The sequence below is a fragment of the Trachypithecus francoisi genome, unplaced genomic scaffold (assembly GCF_009764315.1).
Source record: "Trachypithecus francoisi isolate TF-2019V2 unplaced genomic scaffold, Tfra_2.0 Lachesis_group7, whole genome shotgun sequence".
Taxonomy (NCBI): domain Eukaryota; kingdom Metazoa; phylum Chordata; class Mammalia; order Primates; family Cercopithecidae; genus Trachypithecus; species Trachypithecus francoisi.
Genome location: NW_022681472.1, coordinates 57,943,818 through 57,962,218, shown reverse-complemented (window position 1 = coordinate 57,962,218; position 18,401 = coordinate 57,943,818). Strand labels below are relative to the sequence as shown.

Here is an 18,401-nt window from a genome sequence, read left to right as displayed (position 1 = left end):
TTCTTAGAACTGGAAGGGACCTCAATAACTGTTTTAATCCAAATCCCTGGCATTTTTTGCCAATGAGAAAAATGAGACAGAGAGATTACACAATTTGGTCAAGGTCAATATGCTGAACTCCCTGCCCCTGCTAGATTCCCCCTTGGGAATGGGCAGCCTCTCTCTTCCTTTTATTTTATATTAATTAATTAATTAATTAATTAATTTTTGCCAGAAATCAAAGAGTCTTCATTCACTTTATAAAAATCATCTGACTCATTTGAAAGAAAAATAGAGATGTTTTTCTCTGAAAACTTATTTTTGTTTTATTCTAAATGAGTTTTCGTTCTAACCCAGTGTGATTCCTCTCTATTCTAAGAGCGCTTTCATGGCACAGTATGACCTCTCTCTAATGGCCAGTGTTGCCTAGTTGGGCTTCAGTATAATGGTTACAACAAAAACCTCTGTGCTTTGGAGCATAGCATCATCTCTAAATTCAGGAAAGAACAGATGCTAGAAACTGTGGTCAGCATCACTGCCTGGGCCTTTAGGGTGGGTGATGCTAGGAACTTCTTTAGAAGCAGCTATTTATTCAAATGAAATTTTTGAAAGGATCTTTGATTTTTGAAATGACAAATCTCATACCTTGGCCTTAGGACCAAGCACCCCATGACTTGGGAGTGCTAATGGGACTTGGTTGCCACTGAAGGGAGGGTGTGTGATAGGGTGGGTGATACCTGGAGCACTGGCCCAGTCAAGGGAAAGAATGAGAGTTTTAAAAATGAGTTGTGAGGGGGAAAGAGGACAAAAACACATGTGGTGCTTACCATTTACTGGCTTGGATGGGGGGAAATGGATTCACCAGAAGCCTCTTTCTCAGGAACCACCATGACTACACAGTTCTACCTTTCTCTCCATACCTTCTCCCAGCAGAAATGAATGGTTTCTGGTCTGGATGTGTGGGAGGAGTGGTAAGTATGGCTGTAGTTCATCATGTTGACTATGTTCTGAGACTCTAGGGGCTTGGCTTAGAAAGCCAAAGCCTTTGTTTTGCTCCTGCTGGAACCTGTTTTCTGTGAGGTTGTGGACACTGCAAGAACCCGTTTCTGAAAAGGATCTGGAGGATGAGACCAGAGGAAACATCAATACTAGCTCAAAACAGAATGCCCCTACATTTTAAGAGCTCAATTAGAGAAAAACAGGGTCTGTATAGTGGGGTGTTCTCAATCTGAACCATTTTCAACAACTGCAAGAGAGTGCAGTCATCTGGGCTAAGCACATGGAATGATGAAAAATTGCATCCTGGTGGATTTTCCTCAAGTCTTTGGAATAGACATAAATCTCTTCTTGCTGTTGCAAAGCTTAACGCTTTATTGAAATGATCATAGAATACTGGATTATTCTGTTCTGTGGGGACTCAGAGATGATCTGTGCTGGGGAGTCTCCATTTGTCCTTTCAGACCCACCCTCCCCCTTTTCCACACTGTTCTGGATCCAGGGAGGCTGGTCTCCATGGATCCCCTCAATGGGCTCCCCTGACCTCTGGTTTCTATTTGGATTTGGCCAATGGGAGGCACCTGCATCACCCCCTCTTAGTGGTTCCCTTAACCCTGTTCACACTGTGTAAATCGTCCTCTGCACTAAAGCTCCCATTTGAGTGTATCATCTCTTTTCTGCTGGGACCCTGTACAAATACATCATCTAATTCTGTATGTCCATTTTACACATGAGGAAACTGAGTCACAGGAGGGCTATGGCTTTTCTGGTTGTGTCTCTTTCCTCCTCATGTTCCCAGACATGGCGGAGTGTTTCCAACCTGATATCCTGAGTCGTAGAGTGCTGGATGGGGATTAGGAGACCTCTGGCACTCCTGTCCTCTCTACTTCAATGTGATGGTGCACGCCTAAGAAACTTCTGTGTATCAAAAAACTGTGTCCTTAAAAAATGGTATTTTAATAGGACAAAAAAGTAGTTAGGGAGAAGAGTCTCTGCTGGGAGTACACTGTCATTTACTGGGCTAGCGAAAGGTCAGAAAGTATCTCTTCCCCCATGGTGGAGGCACCTGGTGCCAGGGCTTGGCTAGAGGCTGTGGGCTCATTTACCTCCACCCATCTCAGCTTGGTGCCCTGTTAATACTGTGGTTCTGAGTGTGAATACCTAAGCCAATTTATTTCACTTATATCTTTATATTTTCCTTTTATATGGGCATCATAAAAATCCAAAAAAGTCTAATAGAGCTCTTTTAATATGTATAAAATAAAAATTTTAAGTCTTAGCATTGTATCACACTATAATGTGCCACCACTTCTTTCTTTTTTTTTTTTTTTTTGAGACGGAGTCTCGCTCTATGGCCCAGGCTGGAGTGCAGTGGCTGGATCTCAGCTCACTGCAAGCTCCGCCTCCTGGGTTTACGCCATTCTCCTGCCTCAGCCTCCCGAGTAGCTGGGACTACAGGCGCCCGCCACCTCGCCCGGCTAGTTTTTTGTTTTTTTAGTAGAGACGGGGTTTCACCGTGTTAGCCAGGATGGTCTCGATCTCCTGACCTCGTGATCCACCCGTCTCGGCCTCCCAAAGTGCTGGGATTACAGGCTTGAGCCACCGCGCCCGGCCCACTTCTTTCTTTATAATTGGCATATAAAATAGTATTGTTTCTACAATCCGTGAGTCCTAATTAATGAAATATGGTAGGAAGCTTATTAAATTATCAATGTGAATCAAAAGATGAATTGGAAAGCTAAGGACTGAGGATGTCTCTATTAATTCTTTTGCTCAAAAAATATTGATTAAACATCTTCTGTGAGACCAGTCCTGGTGTAGGCATTGAGGATCCAGCTGTGAAAGACACAGACATGATCTGTGAACTCACAGGGAAGACAAGAAATACTGAATATATATTTGTATATATGATGTTACAAAAGAAAAAGTGCAGTGTTCTTTGGGAGTGTTAATAAATGACCTTAAGATGGTCAAGTGCAGCAGATGACTTGACTGGAGGAGCAACACTTAAGTGGAGAATGGAAGGACAAGTAGGAATTAGTCAGGTGGAGGTGAGTGGGGAAGGAGGAAAGTTAGTCCTGGCCAAGGGAGCAGTGTGTATGAACACTGGGCGCTGGCAAGAGGTGAGGTGGAACTGAAGGAAGTGTGAAGTAGCTGGAGCTCAGGAAATGGTACAGAGATGAGAGATGAGACTACAGAAGTAGGTGGATGTTAAATGATGAAGTACCTTAGATGTCATGGCAAGGAGTTTGGCTTTTATCCACAGGGCAAGAGAAAGTTGTGGAAGGGGTTCCAGGAGAAGAGTGTTATGCTTAAATTTTAGAATGATCACTCTGACTACTGTGCAGAACTGAAGTGCTATATATCACAGTCAGATGAAGCAAGCATGGTAGTAGTCATACTCACTTGATTAGCGGGATGGAAGTGGGATGAGAGGACAATAGCAAATGATACAAGGGAATCTTGGAGCAAGCAATAATCCCCATCACTGATTGCATTCTGCAGATATTATATTCTGATTTTAGAAACAATCAGAACCAATGTAGAACCAATAATAAAGAAAGAAATAGTGGCATATTAAAGTGTGATACAATGCTAAGACTTAAAATTTGTGTTTTATATATATTAACAGAACTCTATTAGATGTATTGAGACTTTTTAATGATTCTTCCTAGTTCCTGATAAGCTAAGACAATAATTTTATTTTTGACAGAGTGATTTCTTCTGACTTGAGCCTGCAGTGTGCTGTGAGAGATCCAACACCAGGTAAGTATAGAACAAGTTTTTCTTAGGTTTGTAAACAACAGTTTCCTCCCAAGATTCCCTAAGACATACATAAACCTAACATTCTATGTAATCCTCATTTTAGCCTTTTGAGTCTTACTTCCATCTTATACATGAGGAAATTGAGGCACTGGTAACTTGACATGCACAAAAATGTTCATCACAGCATATATTATGATAGTAAAATAATACAAAATGAAAAGGAGAGAATGTAAATATCCAATAGTAGGTAAATTGTGTTAAATTAATTATGGCACATTCATTTGATGGAAGTATTTTTAAAATATTCATTATCACCTTAAGATGTTCTCTTCTATTCCCAGTTTGGTAAAAGTCTCTATTATAAATATATGTTGAATTTTATTAATGCTATTCTATATCCACTGAGATGATCAAATGATGTTTATGCTTTCATTTGTTAATTTTAGTTTACATTAATGGATATTCTAATGTTAAGCTACCTTGCATTGCTGAGATAAAACCAACTTTGTAATGATATGTTGTCTTTTCTATACTTAGCTAGATACAATTTGCTAAGTTTTAGTCATAAATGAGATTGACTAAAATCTTTCTGTGATTTTTCTTGTCAGGAATAGTTTTCAAAATACTGAAATTACTTGCTACTTAAATGTATACTGGAACTTGACAGTAAAACAGTTTGGGCCAGATTTTTTCTTTGAGGAAAGAAATTTTACTAACTGATTTATTTAGGTTATCTATTTCTTCTTGAGTCAGTTTTGTTATGGTTTCAGTTACATATACATATTTCTGTTGAATACATATGCAGGAGGGGAATTTCTGGATCATAAGGCAGGCATATGTTCAGCTTTAGTAGATACTATCAAACTGTTTTCAAAAATGGTTGCATTAATTAAAAAATTTATACTATAATCAGGAGTGTATGGGGGTTCTAATTAGTCCACATATTTTCCAAAACAAGGTGTTTTCTGTTTTTTTGTTTTTTGTTTTTTTTAAGTTAAGCTCTTCTGGTGGGTATGTAATAGCATCATATGGTTTAAATTTGCGTTTCCCTATAGACTAATGAGGTGGGGCACCATTTCATATATTAATTGGCCATTTGGGTATCTTGTTTTGTGAGAAGCACCTTCAGGTCTTAAAAATGTGAAAACATTGGGTTGTTTTAAAAATTAAATTGTCTTTCTTATTGAGTTGTAGGCATTTTTGATAATATATATTTTAGATATATCCTTGGTAGGATATATGTGTTACAAATATCATCTCTTTTTCTGTGGTTTTTACTCTTTTTTATGAACAAAAGTTCATTATTTTATGAATTTCATATATTATTTTACCTTTACACTTCAATCTATAATATGTCTGGAATTGATTTCATTGTACATGGTGTGAAGTATAAGGTCAAGATTAATTTTTTTCCATGTGAAGATCCAGTTGACCAAACCCCATTATTTTGCCACAGCACTATATGTCTATTTTGGTTAGGGTTACTGAGGTATGATTAACACATGGAAAATTCATTCTCTTAAAATATATGGTTTGATACATTTTGAAAAATGTATGTAATCATTGTTTTACCTCACAATCAAGAGGTAGAATGTATCTAACACTTGAAAATGTACACCTTTGTAGTAAATCTACTCCCTCTACTGTAGCCCTTGACAACCACAATCTAGATTTGGCTCTCTGCTTTCTCTTTTTTCCAGAATATATAAATGACATCATATAGTATGCAGCCTTTGTTTCAGATTTTTTCACTTGGAGTATTATTATTTTTTTTTGAGATTCATCCATGCTGTTATAAGTAACAGTGGTTTGTTCCTTTTTATTGTTGAGTAGAAGAATTCCATTGTGTGGTGTACCACAAGTTTATCCATTAACCAAATGATGAAGATTTGGGTTGTTTACAGTATTTAGCTACTAGGAATAAAGCTGCTACAAACATTCATGAACAGGCCTTTGTGTGGACATACGTTTTCCTTTCTCTTGGGTAAATTACTAGGAGTGGGATTATTGTATCATATGGAAAGCATAGCAAATATATGTTAAACATTATTTTTAAAAATCCCCCAAACTGTTTCCAAAAGGACCGTGCCATTTTACATTCCAATCAGCAATATATGAAAGTTTTAGTTGCTCCATAGCTTCTCTAGCACTTGGTGTTATCACTCTTTGTAATTTTAGAAATTTGAGTGTATAGTGTTATCTCATCATAGCTTTAATTTTCATTTCCCTAATGATATTGAACACCTTTTCATGTGCTACTTTGCCATCTGCATATCTTCTTTGATAAAGTGTCTGTTCAGATCATTCACCCATTTAAAAATTATGTGTCTTAATGATATGTAGCTAATTAGAATATATTCTGGATACAAATACTTTATTAAATATGTGCTTTGCAAATACTTTTTCTCAGTGTCTAGTTTGTTTCTTTAAAAGTCCTAAAAGTATCATCCAAAGAGTAGAAAGTTTTACATTTTGGTGAATTTCAGCTTATCAATTTTTAAAAGTGGAAGAGTAGTTTTTTTTTTTTTTTCTTGAGACCGAGTCTTGCTCTGTCACCTAGGCTGGAGTGCAGTGGCGCTATCTTGGCTCACTGCAACCTCCGCCTCCCAGGTTCAAGCAATTCTCCTACATCAGTTTCCCAAGTAGCTGGGATTACAGGTGCCCACCACCACACCCAGCTAATTTTTACATTTTTAGTAGAGACGGGAGTTCACCATGTTTGCCAGGCTGGTCTCAAACACCTGACCTCAGGTGACCCACCCGCCTCAGCTTCCCAAAGTGTTGGGATTACAGGTGTAAGCCACTGCACCCAGCCTGGAAGAGTAGTTTTAAGTACTATTTAGGAAATCTTTGCTAAAATGAAGGATGCAAAGATTTTCTTATTTTTTCTAGAAATTTTAAAGCTTAAGCTTTGTATTTAGTTATATGATCCATTTTGAGGTAATTTTTTATGTCTTTTGTGAGGTAAGGGTCAAGAATAACTTTTTATATGGATGTCTAAATTTTCGAGCATCACATATTGAAAAAGCTACTCTTTCCCCATTTTAATTACTTTGACACCTCTATCTTTCTCTCCCCTCTTTGGTACTTTAATTATATGCATATTAGACCATTTTATACTGTTTGACGGCTCTTGCATGATCTTTTTGTTAAAAATATTCTTTCTCTTTTGATTTCAACTTGGATAAAGTTTCTATTAATCTATCTTTAAGTTTATTTTCTATACTTTCCCTCTCTCATCTAAGATGCTTTATCTTTTCTTGCATTTTATCCTCCTTTTCTATGAAAGCCTTTAACATATTAATCACAGCTATTTTAAAGTCTCTGATTGTTCTAAAATCCAGGCCATCTCTCTTTCTAGCTCTGTTGATTGCTTTATTTTGACAATGAGTTGAGGGCTTTTTGTTTTTGCTTGTTTGAGTGTCTTGTAATTTTGATTGCATGTTGGAAAGTGTTTGTAGAACAGCAGTAGATAATAAATAATATTGCTACTCAGAATTGGGCATACTTTTTCTTCTGTAAGATTGTTGATATGAAGGGTTGAGTCAATCTTGTTAGTAGTTAACAACAAGATTGGTAATTAGTACTGAGTTTGGGTGGAGTTGAATTTGTGATTACCATAGTTACCTTCACGTAACAGATTCCAAAGTTCTCCAATGGTGGACTGCAGTGACCTTATGCAGTGGCATTTCAGAATGTTTTTCTACATGTCTAAGCTTCATCCTCAGTTTTCAGCAGACTCTTCACCCTTGCTCCACAAAGGGGACTTCTCTCTCCATGTTTGTGCTCTTCTGCTAGCAGTAGATTGCTCTTGTTCATTGTACTAGGCAGAGCTGTGGTGGTGGTGGTGAGTTCTCAGTTCAACTGGGCCAGCCTCAGTCTTAGGCAGGCCTTATGTTTCTGGGCCTTGGGACTGGGGCTTTGTTAGTGTTCCTGCTTCTCTTCAAGGCAGCCAACCTTTGCCTTGTATCTGTGGAGTGTTTTGTGTGGGAGAGAGTTTCCTGCCCCTCCCTCACTGGTAACAGACCTCTTGTTTGTGTCAGCACAGGATCCTGGACCTGCAAGTTTCTTGTCCTTCCCTTAGGGCAGATGGCAGGCTTTTGCTTGTACCCCTTTCCAAGAATCAGTGGATTTTTGCTTGGACCTTGGGGCTGGGAAGGTGTTTTGGTCCTCTGCCAGTTATTGAAAGCTTTTGCTTAATATGAAATAAAATTTGGGAAGTAGATGGTGTTACTTGCCTCTGCCCTACTAAAAGGAGAACTCCCCAGTCTCCAGCCCCACCCTTCTTTTTAATGAGTGTTCATTGCGGAACCCTGGGAAAAAAGCTTGAGAGAGAGCTGGGGCTCATCTCATGTTTCTGAGGCTCCCAGGGATACTTTCATACTTGCCCACATTTGCCTTTTAGAAATTCATTAACATTTTAGCTATTTTCTTATTCCTGCTTTCATGATGGCTGCCTCTTTCTACTGTGCCCTGCCAAAGGGGACAGTTTGTGTGACCCCTTTCTCCTTGGAAGGGCATGCCACTCTTGGTAAACTTAGTTCACTTGGTTGCCTTGTGTCCTTAGCTCTCTAATGGGTTCAATACAATTATGATTTTGTTGATTATGAAGCTTTTCTTGTTGTTAGGATGAGAGTGATGTTCTCTGTGGTTTTCTGTATCTTACATGGATGTAGAACTGTGTTGCAAATTTTTAAGAGTCACTGGCTTAAAGGAAAATTTTGGTTGTAAATACAATTGCCAGTCAAAAATGAATGGAAACCGAATCAATAAAACCACAATCTAAAACTTAATAGGAAAACTGAGAGGACTTAAATTTTATTCTTTTATTGGATTGACTGTGTTTGGCATTTTTCTTTGTTCCTTTGTAGAAATATATGGCTACAATGGCAGGAATATTGCAATAGAATAGCTTTATTCTGAGGTCTGGGGTAAGGGAGAGAGGAAGATTGGCTTCTCCTTGCCATAAATATCTTCAAGACAGGGTGATGAAAAGGGAGAACAATGAAAAAAATACAAAAATGCGACAGTAGAATGGGCATTCTGGAGAAGTTTGCAGCTTCTCAGAAGAGGGGTGTACAGTTAAAGATCTTAAAGAAGGACTACTAATGTCTATGGGTCGAGAAGTGCATCATTCTAATTCCACAACTTATTGATTTCCTAGCCATCTTGGGAGCATCACTTCAACTTTCAGCTCAGTTATATTAACCATCTACACCCTTGGTATTCCAGGGGTGGTCCAGGGGCCAGCAGCATCTGCACCCACTGAGATCCTGTTAGAAATGGAGAATCACAGGTCCTATCTCAGACCTGATGAATCAGGATCTGCATTTCAGCAAGATCCCTGAATGATTCTTGTGTACTAGAATGTCTAGAATGTACTAGATGTGGTGTTTTACATAATCATGGTTTCTGTGTTTTTTGTAGTCGACTTTATATTTAATGAGATTAAAATCTTTCAAAGTCAAAATATTGTGAAGGTAACTCCACTGTAAGGATAACCTGGTGGGGTGGGGGGTACAGTGCACAGAATTAAGGCATTTAAATGCATTTTCTAGTTAAATTATCAATTTAATTGAATAATTATCATTGATATGCTTATTTAAAACTTATTACTTTTAAACTTTTTTTTTGAGCTCTGTGCTCCTAGCATTTAAAAACTCTTTTTTTTTTTTTTAAACATTTATTCTTATTTTGAAACATTTTTGTAGAGATGAGGTCTCACTGTGTTGCCCAGGCTGGTCTCGAACTCCTGGGCTCAAGAGATTCTCCTACCTCGGCCTCCCAAAGTGCTGGGATTACAGGCGTGCGCCACTGCGCCAAGCCGCATTCTTGTTTTCATCTGTGAAATACGTTTTTTTTTTTTTTTTTTTTTGAGACGGAGTCTCGCTCTGTCGCCCAGGCTGGAGTGCAGTGGCCGGATCTCAGCTCACTGCAAGCTCCGCCTCCCGGGTTCACGCCATTCTCCTGCCTCAGCCTCCGAGTAGCTGGGACTACAGGCGCCCGCCACCTCGCCCGGCTAGTTTTTTGTATTTTTTAGTAGAGACGGGGTTTCACCGTGTTAGCCAGGATGGTCTCGATCTCCTGACCTCATGATCCGCCCGTCTCGGCCTCCCAAAGTGCTGGGATTACAGGCTTGAGCCACCGCGCCCGGCAAAAACTCTTTCTTGTAGCAGGGATTTTTCTGGTGCTTTCTCTCATAAAGAGATTTCTTTTTAGACCTATTGCTATGAGGGGATCATTTGTATTCCCCCCAGAATTCATATGTTGAAACCCAACCCCCAAAGAGATGGTTTTAAGAGGTGAGAGTCTTTGGGAGATGATTAGATCATGAAAGTGGGGCCCTCATGAATGGAATTCAAACCCTAATAAGAGAAACCTATGGGAATTTTGCCCCTTCCATCATGTAAGGACATAGCAGGAAGGCACCATCTATAAATCAGGAATAGGACCCTCACCAGATTCCGAATCTGCTGGCACTTTGATCTGAGACTTCCCAGCCTCCAGAACTGTGAGCAATAAGTGTTGCTTATAAGCTATGCAGTCTATGGTATTTTATTATAGCAGCCCAAATGGACAGAGACCCACATGAAGCCTACTTCCTAGGGCAATTCTGCCCTCTCCATATTGGTCTCAGCTTAAGAAACACGTTCCTGCATGAAGTTGCTATTGATGCTTCAAAAACCTGGCTCACAGGGTCATAGAAAGGACCCATTCCTCCGACAAGGTTCTTGCCAAGAGCTCTCAACTTCTTAATCTTCCTGACTTTGAGTATCTTGTTCTTCAGTGAAGGGAGTGTGCTGCCAAAATTCTAGTTTTCTCAACTCTTGATAAAGGTTAATTTTACATTTGTCCAAATTCTTAAGCTGTTCTTTCTTTTAATTCCATAGAAAATGCTAGCCATGATTTCTGGATTAAAGCACCTGCTCTTTTATCTTTTCTTTTGTTTTTGGACTCAGGTATTTTAAGCTCTTTCCTTTCCCCACTTAGTGAGAGACATGAAGTCAAAACATTCTGGCAACATCATTAATTTTTTTTTAACATATCTTGTTCATTTTGGGACCATTACATATGTGTTCCAAGCAGGTAGCCAGAGAAGGGCACCAGGTCATGCCTCCCAGTGGAGTCAGCCCAGGTAAAGAGTTCTGGTTGCCCTGGCCAGTGAATTCTGGCATAATCTCAGTGGTCACCCTGAGCTGCAAAGGAGGCTGAGAAATGTATCTTTAAGTTGGGCATATTCTTTCTGCAAAAGCGACTGGAGCTGGGCTTGCTATGGATGGAGAACTAAATGTAGACATCAGACCAACAGGGAGCTAAAGATTAGTGGTAGGACCAGTGCTGCTGTATTGGAGAATGAGCTTAAATTATAAACAGGTTCATCTATAATGACGCCTCCTATTACTTCGATTGCTGAAATCTTCTTTCATGGAAAAGAAAAATATGTGCTGCTGAGACTAGAAATAGAGAGAAGGGGAGGTACCTAGCCCACCATGCGCTTACCCACTCTCAGGCTCAGCAATTCAATTCACTCCCTTGAGGGAGCATGGAGGGATGTAGTGAGGTGGAAGAATCACCTTCTAGTAGTTTCAAGAAGATAAACATTTTGTTTTATGTGCCCAGGTAGTAGGAATGTTGAGATGGAGAGAATGATGCTTCTGCTAATAATTATATATGTATGCGTGTGAGGGTATATATTTATGTGTGTGTGTGTGAGTGTATGTGTGTATATATAAACATATCTGATTGTTATATATTATTACATATTGTGCCAACTATATTATATTAGTTGCTTTATATGTTTACTCAACTCCTACTACTAATGACCTTGCAATGTGGTGATCTGCTATGGGAGCTGAGAAAAGGGAAAATTCATGTGTGTTTTGTAGTCATGAAGCCCTTTTAAAGGAGATGGGATGAACTGCCTATAGATCTTAGAGAATGGGTAGACTTGTTGTTTCAGGTGAAGAGGAAGGGTGACTCAGGGTAAAAAAACAGCAAGGACCACAGCCGCTAGGCCTTCAGCTGTTTCAGAAGCTCACTGCATGATTCATCATTAGATCCCTCTGCGTTTCTTCTCAAGACACAAACAAACAAGCAAATGCAGATGACTGGGCAGTAACTTCTGTGATTACATATCCTGCTACTCCCCGCACTAGAGGAGTGTTTGAGGCAGGCGCTGTTGGTGTATAGCAGGCTCTGGCCTCTCCTTACGTCCTTGTCGTCTTTGACTCCTGATGTAATGCTGATTTGGAAACTCTTACAACTAGCCCGGCTCCCTACCCGAGGCTCAGCCCAGGAGTTGGAATTGACAGCTAATTGTCGCCACTGATTGCTTTGCTGACAGTGCTCTGTCGCTATTTTGGTTTTTCTTGAGAGTTCCTTAATTAGAGAAAATGACATCGTGTGCTGTCCAATCAGTTGCTTATTGGATATTATTACATTTGTAGGAGAATCAGGTGACATTCGGGCTTGTTCCTGCCAAGCTGGTATGAGGTTCATGACCTGCAGCACAGTTTGCTTGGCAGAGCAGTAGTCCCCACACAGCTGAGACCAGTTTGCCACTGACTTAAGGGAAGAGCATTCTGCATTCCCAGTGTGGACTCAAAGTACCCAGGACTCCTTCGGGGCAATGTCCCATTGAAACTTTACACCTCACAGTGGCCATTGCCTCATACGAATGTTGACTTTCTTCTCCCTGAAATGAGATATTTCAGGATTGCTTTGATATTTGCCTTTCTGACTAACACGGAAAGACCCTTTTGTTTTTCCATGGGAGAGATACAAATATGAACTGAAGATGAATTTCCATTTGGTGAAACTTTAAATGTGGTTTCTCATACAGTATAGTAAGATCTCAATACACTGCTTTAACTAACAGGAAGGATGATCTTAAATTAGAAAATATTTTGAGTTATAAAAAAAGTTTGAAGAGTTTTACAACTCTGAAATTCACAGAATAATTTTTACAAGCTAATTTTTAGGTAGTAATCCTTTCTGAGGCTATGTTTTTGAATTATTTTGGAATAACACATACCTACTTTATGTGTTTATTTACACATAAACTAGGTAGGAAAATTTTATACATAAGATTGTCAAATGAGCACTGACCTTTCTAGTTCCTTATTTCTAGCATTAATTCATTACATCAAATATTTTTTGAGCCTTCAAGGGTACCCTTGGGCTTAACAAAGAAGTATGGGACACAGTTTCTGTCCTCAAGAAACTTACATCCTAACTGGGAAATTAATGTTCTCAAGTGAGACCCCATGACTTCTTCAAAGGGATTTATAAGGTTGTGTAGCTTTTCTCCGGAGTTATGGAATGGAATAAAGAATGCAGGATTGATCCAGGGTTGAAAACGTAAGAGGAGAAGAATATTGAGGATCTATGGAGAGTTCATAACATTCTCAGATTGGGCACAGAAGGAAGGAGACGAAGATGTATCTGTGTGTCGGGGGAGTAGGGGTTGACCATAAAGATGGAGAAAGTGGTTAATGGATATAGTGGATGGGTAGAAGTCAAAGAGGATTCCATGAGGTCAAGAAAGAAATGAAGAGTAGGTAAGGGTCAAGAGAGATCAAACAATGTCTCCTGTCCATGTTTCCTGTGGGTCTGTCTTTGCCTCCTCAACTACATGGTAAAAAAGGGACCAGACATGACATTTCTCTTGTGCATCCTTCCCTGAAGAAATTCACAGCTCATTCATGGGATTTATGAAGACCATTTGGTTGAAATTATTAACTTTCTTGTACATACATAGAAATGATTGAGATGCTCATTGGTTCGTGTGTATAGTGACCTCCAAAGTGTTTCCTGATGTAATCTTATATGGTATAAACGTACCCACACACACAATGAAGAAGAGGAAATCCCCATCACCTGATAATTGTTCATTACTTTCAAGTAAAGGAAAATTATTATCTCTAGGGAGACGTCAGAGAGACCCCCATGCTGGAGGTGATTTTGCCTTACCAGGAAAGCCAAAGTTGCTGTTCTTTCCCACAGGCCGACAGCTCTCCTTTTACTCTTCCTGGTTTTTCAGGCTAAGTGTATTTGAAGGCCCAAATGAACAATTTAAACTTCTTTCTGTTGCTGTTACTGTTTTCCCGCTCAACACTCAACTTATTCTTATGTTTATATTTAACCAATGTAATCCTCATGAAAGACTTTTATAGTTGAAGTCACAGCAAAAGCTAAAGAATAAAATTTTAATTAAAAAACCAAATTTAAAAAGCTCAGACTTTATGATGTCATAATTACTGTATATTCTTAGATATTTTATAATTGCTGATCCCTAGGTACGACACCTGTTGGGGATAGCAACTATTTGGGGCCAGTGGCAAGGGCAGTAAAAGAATTTACCAAGACAGTTGTAGGTAAAGAAAGGCAGATTTATTAGAGAAAGTAGGCAAATACATTGCAAGGATGCAGTGGGTAGCACAGCAGAGAAAGGGCTGTCTGCAAAGAGGCAAGGGTTGGAGGGAAGTTTTATAACATCTTGCTGGAGGGTGCTACATGTTTGTGATTAGCTATTTCTCAGAACAGTTGGTCATTGCTCTCCCCACAGTGGGGCCCTCCCCAACCTGAGGCCCCTCCCCAACCTGGGGCCCCTACCTCATTGTTGCTTACTTATCAGGACTCCTCACCACCCACTGTAAGTCCCTTGATACAGTGTCTTCATTTGTCTTGGCTACCCAAGTGCTTCCCAGTACTGGGGGACACAGTGGGGCCCGTGCCCTGAAGTGAATGTGTCTAATGTTCAGCTCGAACATACCAGCAGTGCCTACTGTAAGAGCTTTTTTTCTGAGGTAGCATTTTAAAATTCCTTAAGCTGTATCCAAACATGAAAGACTTGACCTGAATCATGTGGTTACCATGGCATCTAAAGAGAGCCCTTAGAAGCTCATCGATTTCTCCAGACAGAAAGATGGTAAACTGCTCCAACAGAACATTTTCTACCTTGCAGGCTGAGAATAAACACTATATTTATCTGAAACAGCAAATCTGATCTTCAAAACTTCTCTCAAGCATAATCTTTTATGAGCTATTTGCTGAAAATTGCTCACTGGTTTATATGCTCCAGCACTGACTTGTAGCAGCTTTTCTTTCATCTCTGACCTGGAAGCTTCTTTTCAAATAAAATAGAAATATGAAGGACCCCAGCTAAGAAATCTCTTCCAATTTCAGAGAGGGGTTGAACTACCCTGAGCTTTCCTCCTTATTCAGGGAGACGGAAGCCAAAACAGGTCTACCCTGAATAAAATACAGGTCCACTTTGTGCACAGGCAACCTCTCCCCTTCTGACACAGTTCTTTGATGTTACTCTAATTCTCATTAATTGCTAACTCTAAGGCAACAGAGCTTAAATCTTTGAAAGGATTGCTTTTTATACAATCTTATTGTCTGAAATTTGTGCTTAATAGAAAGGTCATTGGACCACCAGCTTTTTGCCTTAGAGTTAGTAGGCAGGGACTGGCTAAGTCATTGATTTCTATTGCTTGACATTTCTATAACACTTGGCATATTCAACACACTTTTTTACATCCATTGTTATTTGAGCCACAATGGAGTAACAATGCTGTGAGGCAGAGAGACAGATATTTTTTAAAAATTACCCCTCTCTACTTTTTTATTTTTTTGAATTAGAGGACTGAAGGTATAGGAGAGACAAAACTTTTCCTTTTCCCTTTTAGGGCGTGTGTGTGTGTGTGTGTGTGTGTGTGTGTGTAGGGGGCCATGGGGAGGGGGTGGTAGCTGGGCTTGGGAATTCAGATAAACAGGAGAAACCCAAATCTATTTAATACAAGTTTTTTTTTTTTTTTTTTTGTTGTTGTTGTTGTTGTTTTTGAGATGGAGTCTCGCTCTGTCACCCAAGCTGGAGTGCACTGGCCAGATCTCAGCTCACTGCAAGCTCCGCCTCCTGGGTTCACGCCATTCTCCTGCCTCAGCCTCCCAAGTAGCTGGGACTACAGGCGCCCGCCACCTCGCCCGGCTAGTTTTTTGTATTTTTTAGTAGAGACGGGGTTTCACCGTGTTAGCCAGGATGGTCTCGATCTCCTGACCTTGTGATCCGTCTGCCTCGGCCTCCCAAAGTGCTGGGATTACAGGCTTGAGCCACCGCGCCCGGCCCATTTAATACAAGTTTTATGTGACCTGAGGGCACTTACAAGGAAATGAAGACCCAAAGAAGCAGTTAGAATCAGTTACTTCTACACTGGATTGGACAAAGACTAGTAAATTGTGTAACGGTGTAAAGGCAAAGGGGCTTGGTCAGGGGTAGTTAATTGGGTGGAGAAGCAACTAGGAAAATAAGGGTGAGTTTATCAAGGTTTGTTTGTACAGATTTCTACTGGCCTCAAGTTCTTTTCCTTGATGTTAAGAATGTTGCTTTCCTTTTGGTATAAGGAGGACTTTTTTTTCACATGGGAGTTTTATCTCCTGCTTTTAAGAAACAGAAGGAAGGTCAGAGTGATCTTGCATGTGCTTTTTTTTTTTTAACCGCCTTTAATTCAGAATCGTCAATATGCCAGAGCAGCATATTTTGGAGTGTCACGTTCTTAATTACTTTAGAGTCTGTGCCTTTTTAAAAATCAGTTCTTAGCCCGTGGCAGACCTGGAACTAGAACCTATTCCTGTCCCTAAGGGTTGTTCAGTCATGATGGACCAAGTATGAGGATGGGAATGGAGAGCTCACAGATTGTTTAAGAATTGTCTGCTTGCTTGTCTGTCTCCTTGATTTGATTTTCAGCTCCTTGAAGGTGGAGGTTCTCTTATTTATTGTCAGATCCTCAATGGCTAGAATAATGGCCAGCACATAATAGGTGCTCAGTTAACATTGCTAAGAAACAAGTAATAATGTCAACATTTTCACTTCTGTCTATCCTACCTCTTACACATGCCAAAGGCATAGGAAATGTTGAATGGAAGAATTATATCTACAATAAATAGGCAAAAATACGGGCACAGAGAGAGAATCATAGGTTGTTGATTTGCCAAAACCTCTGGGTGAAGGACACTGAATGGCTGTAGAAAAGCACAAAAGAAATGGAAAATCTAGCTCCTGCCTTGGGGGACCTCAAAGTGTACTCAGGGAAACAGAACACCCACCATGAAAACGATGAGGAAAGTCAGTTGGCCCTGCCTTCTTGGAAACTCAAAGTTTGGGGGAGGGTGTGGACATGCACTACAAAAAACCTTAATCTCAGAGGGAGGAGGAAGTAGAATAACTCAAGTGTCGTTGTCTTTGTTTGGTTCTATAATTACCTGCACCTACATACAAGTGTTTTTATGGATGAAAATAAATTCAGCAACTGGTCGAGGGATGAATCCTTCTAATTAACTGAAATAGAAGGTGAACCTTGATAAAGCTTCATTTGGCATTTTTCTTTAAATAGTCAAGTAACCATGCTGTAGTTTAGCATCAGTAAACAATTGTTTCCATCCTTATCCCTACCAGAGCTAATATTTTCCAAGTCCTTTAGAGCTGTACGTTTCAAGGTTCAGTCCTCCAGCCACATGCTTATGTATCAACTGATGAAATTCTGATTCAGGGCACCTGAGAATCTGCTTCTTTTCCCCTTAGTAAACATTATATCTTGGAATAATTTTATATTTACAGAAATATTGCAAATGTTGCAACAAAATGTTGCAAATATAGTACAAAGAGTTCCTGTATTTCCTTCACCCAGTTTTTTCTATTAACTTCTTATAGACCAAAATAATTTGTCAAAATTAATAAACATTGGTATAGTAATACGAACTAAGCTACAGACTATTCAGATTTCACCAATTTTTCCACTACTGCCCTTTTTTCCTGTTTAATCCAGGCTATCACATTACATTTAGTCCTCATATCTCCTTAGTCTCCTTGGATCTGTGATAGTTTTTTAGTCTTTCCTGGAGCCTGCGTTTTTAATAAGCTCTCCAGGTGGTTCTCAGATACTAGAAGTGAACACCATTGCTCTTCCAAAGCCAGGGCACACCTCACAGGTGCTGAAAGGGGACCTTCCCTGGCCTGAGCGGTGCCTTGTGCTCTTCATCCCAAGTCATGCCTGAATCACTGGGGGACCCAGCAGGACACATAAGGCACACTCTGGAGAGAAGTTAATAAATGTAACAAAGCACTATTTATAGAAGTGTAGACAGAAATAAGCGAACAAATAAGGGTTGTTAAGGCAACCAGGAACTATTTACAGTGAAAAGCTTTGATTCACTTTGGGAAGGGGGAAGAGGAGTTAGGGCCACCCAGCGGGAGCAGTAGTCAGAGATGTGCCATTGGAGAACCAGCTTCTGTCAGAACCACCAGACTCTGAAGTACAGATAAGTGGAGGGGGTCAGACCCTGGACTACTTCCTCTAGCTCGGATCTCCTACCGATGCCTCCTGTTGATGGAACTCAACAAGAAGCCAGAGGGCAGGGAATGGGCCATACTGTTCCTGAGCACAGAGAGGGGAGAGAAAGGTGGAGAACTGATCTAGAGACTAGGTTTAGGAAGGAGTTGAAGTGACAATAACCAGAATTGTTTTAAAGTAGAATGCAGGAGAGATAGCCTGGCTAGCTAACTGTGCTGGGATTAAAACTTGTGCTGTTTATTAATTTATATCTACTATGTTATTAGGGGCCCATTGCTTACTTAAAAAAAAAAAGAGATCCAATGAAAA

The 18,401-nt window shown here is 39.9% G+C and overlaps 1 protein-coding gene across 4 annotated transcripts in view; it reads left to right on the top strand.

Moving 5' to 3' along the window:
* NCALD (neurocalcin delta) overlaps positions 1–18,401 on the top strand; it is a 456,646-nt gene that overhangs the window by 114,466 nt on the left and 323,779 nt on the right. For all 4 annotated transcript variants that reach the window (XR_004435463.1, XR_004435466.1, XR_004435464.1 and 1 more), the window contains exon 2: positions 3,689–3,741. The gene's annotated coding sequence lies outside the window, so the exon portion shown is untranslated. The remainder of the gene's footprint in view (positions 1–3,688; positions 3,742–18,401) is intronic.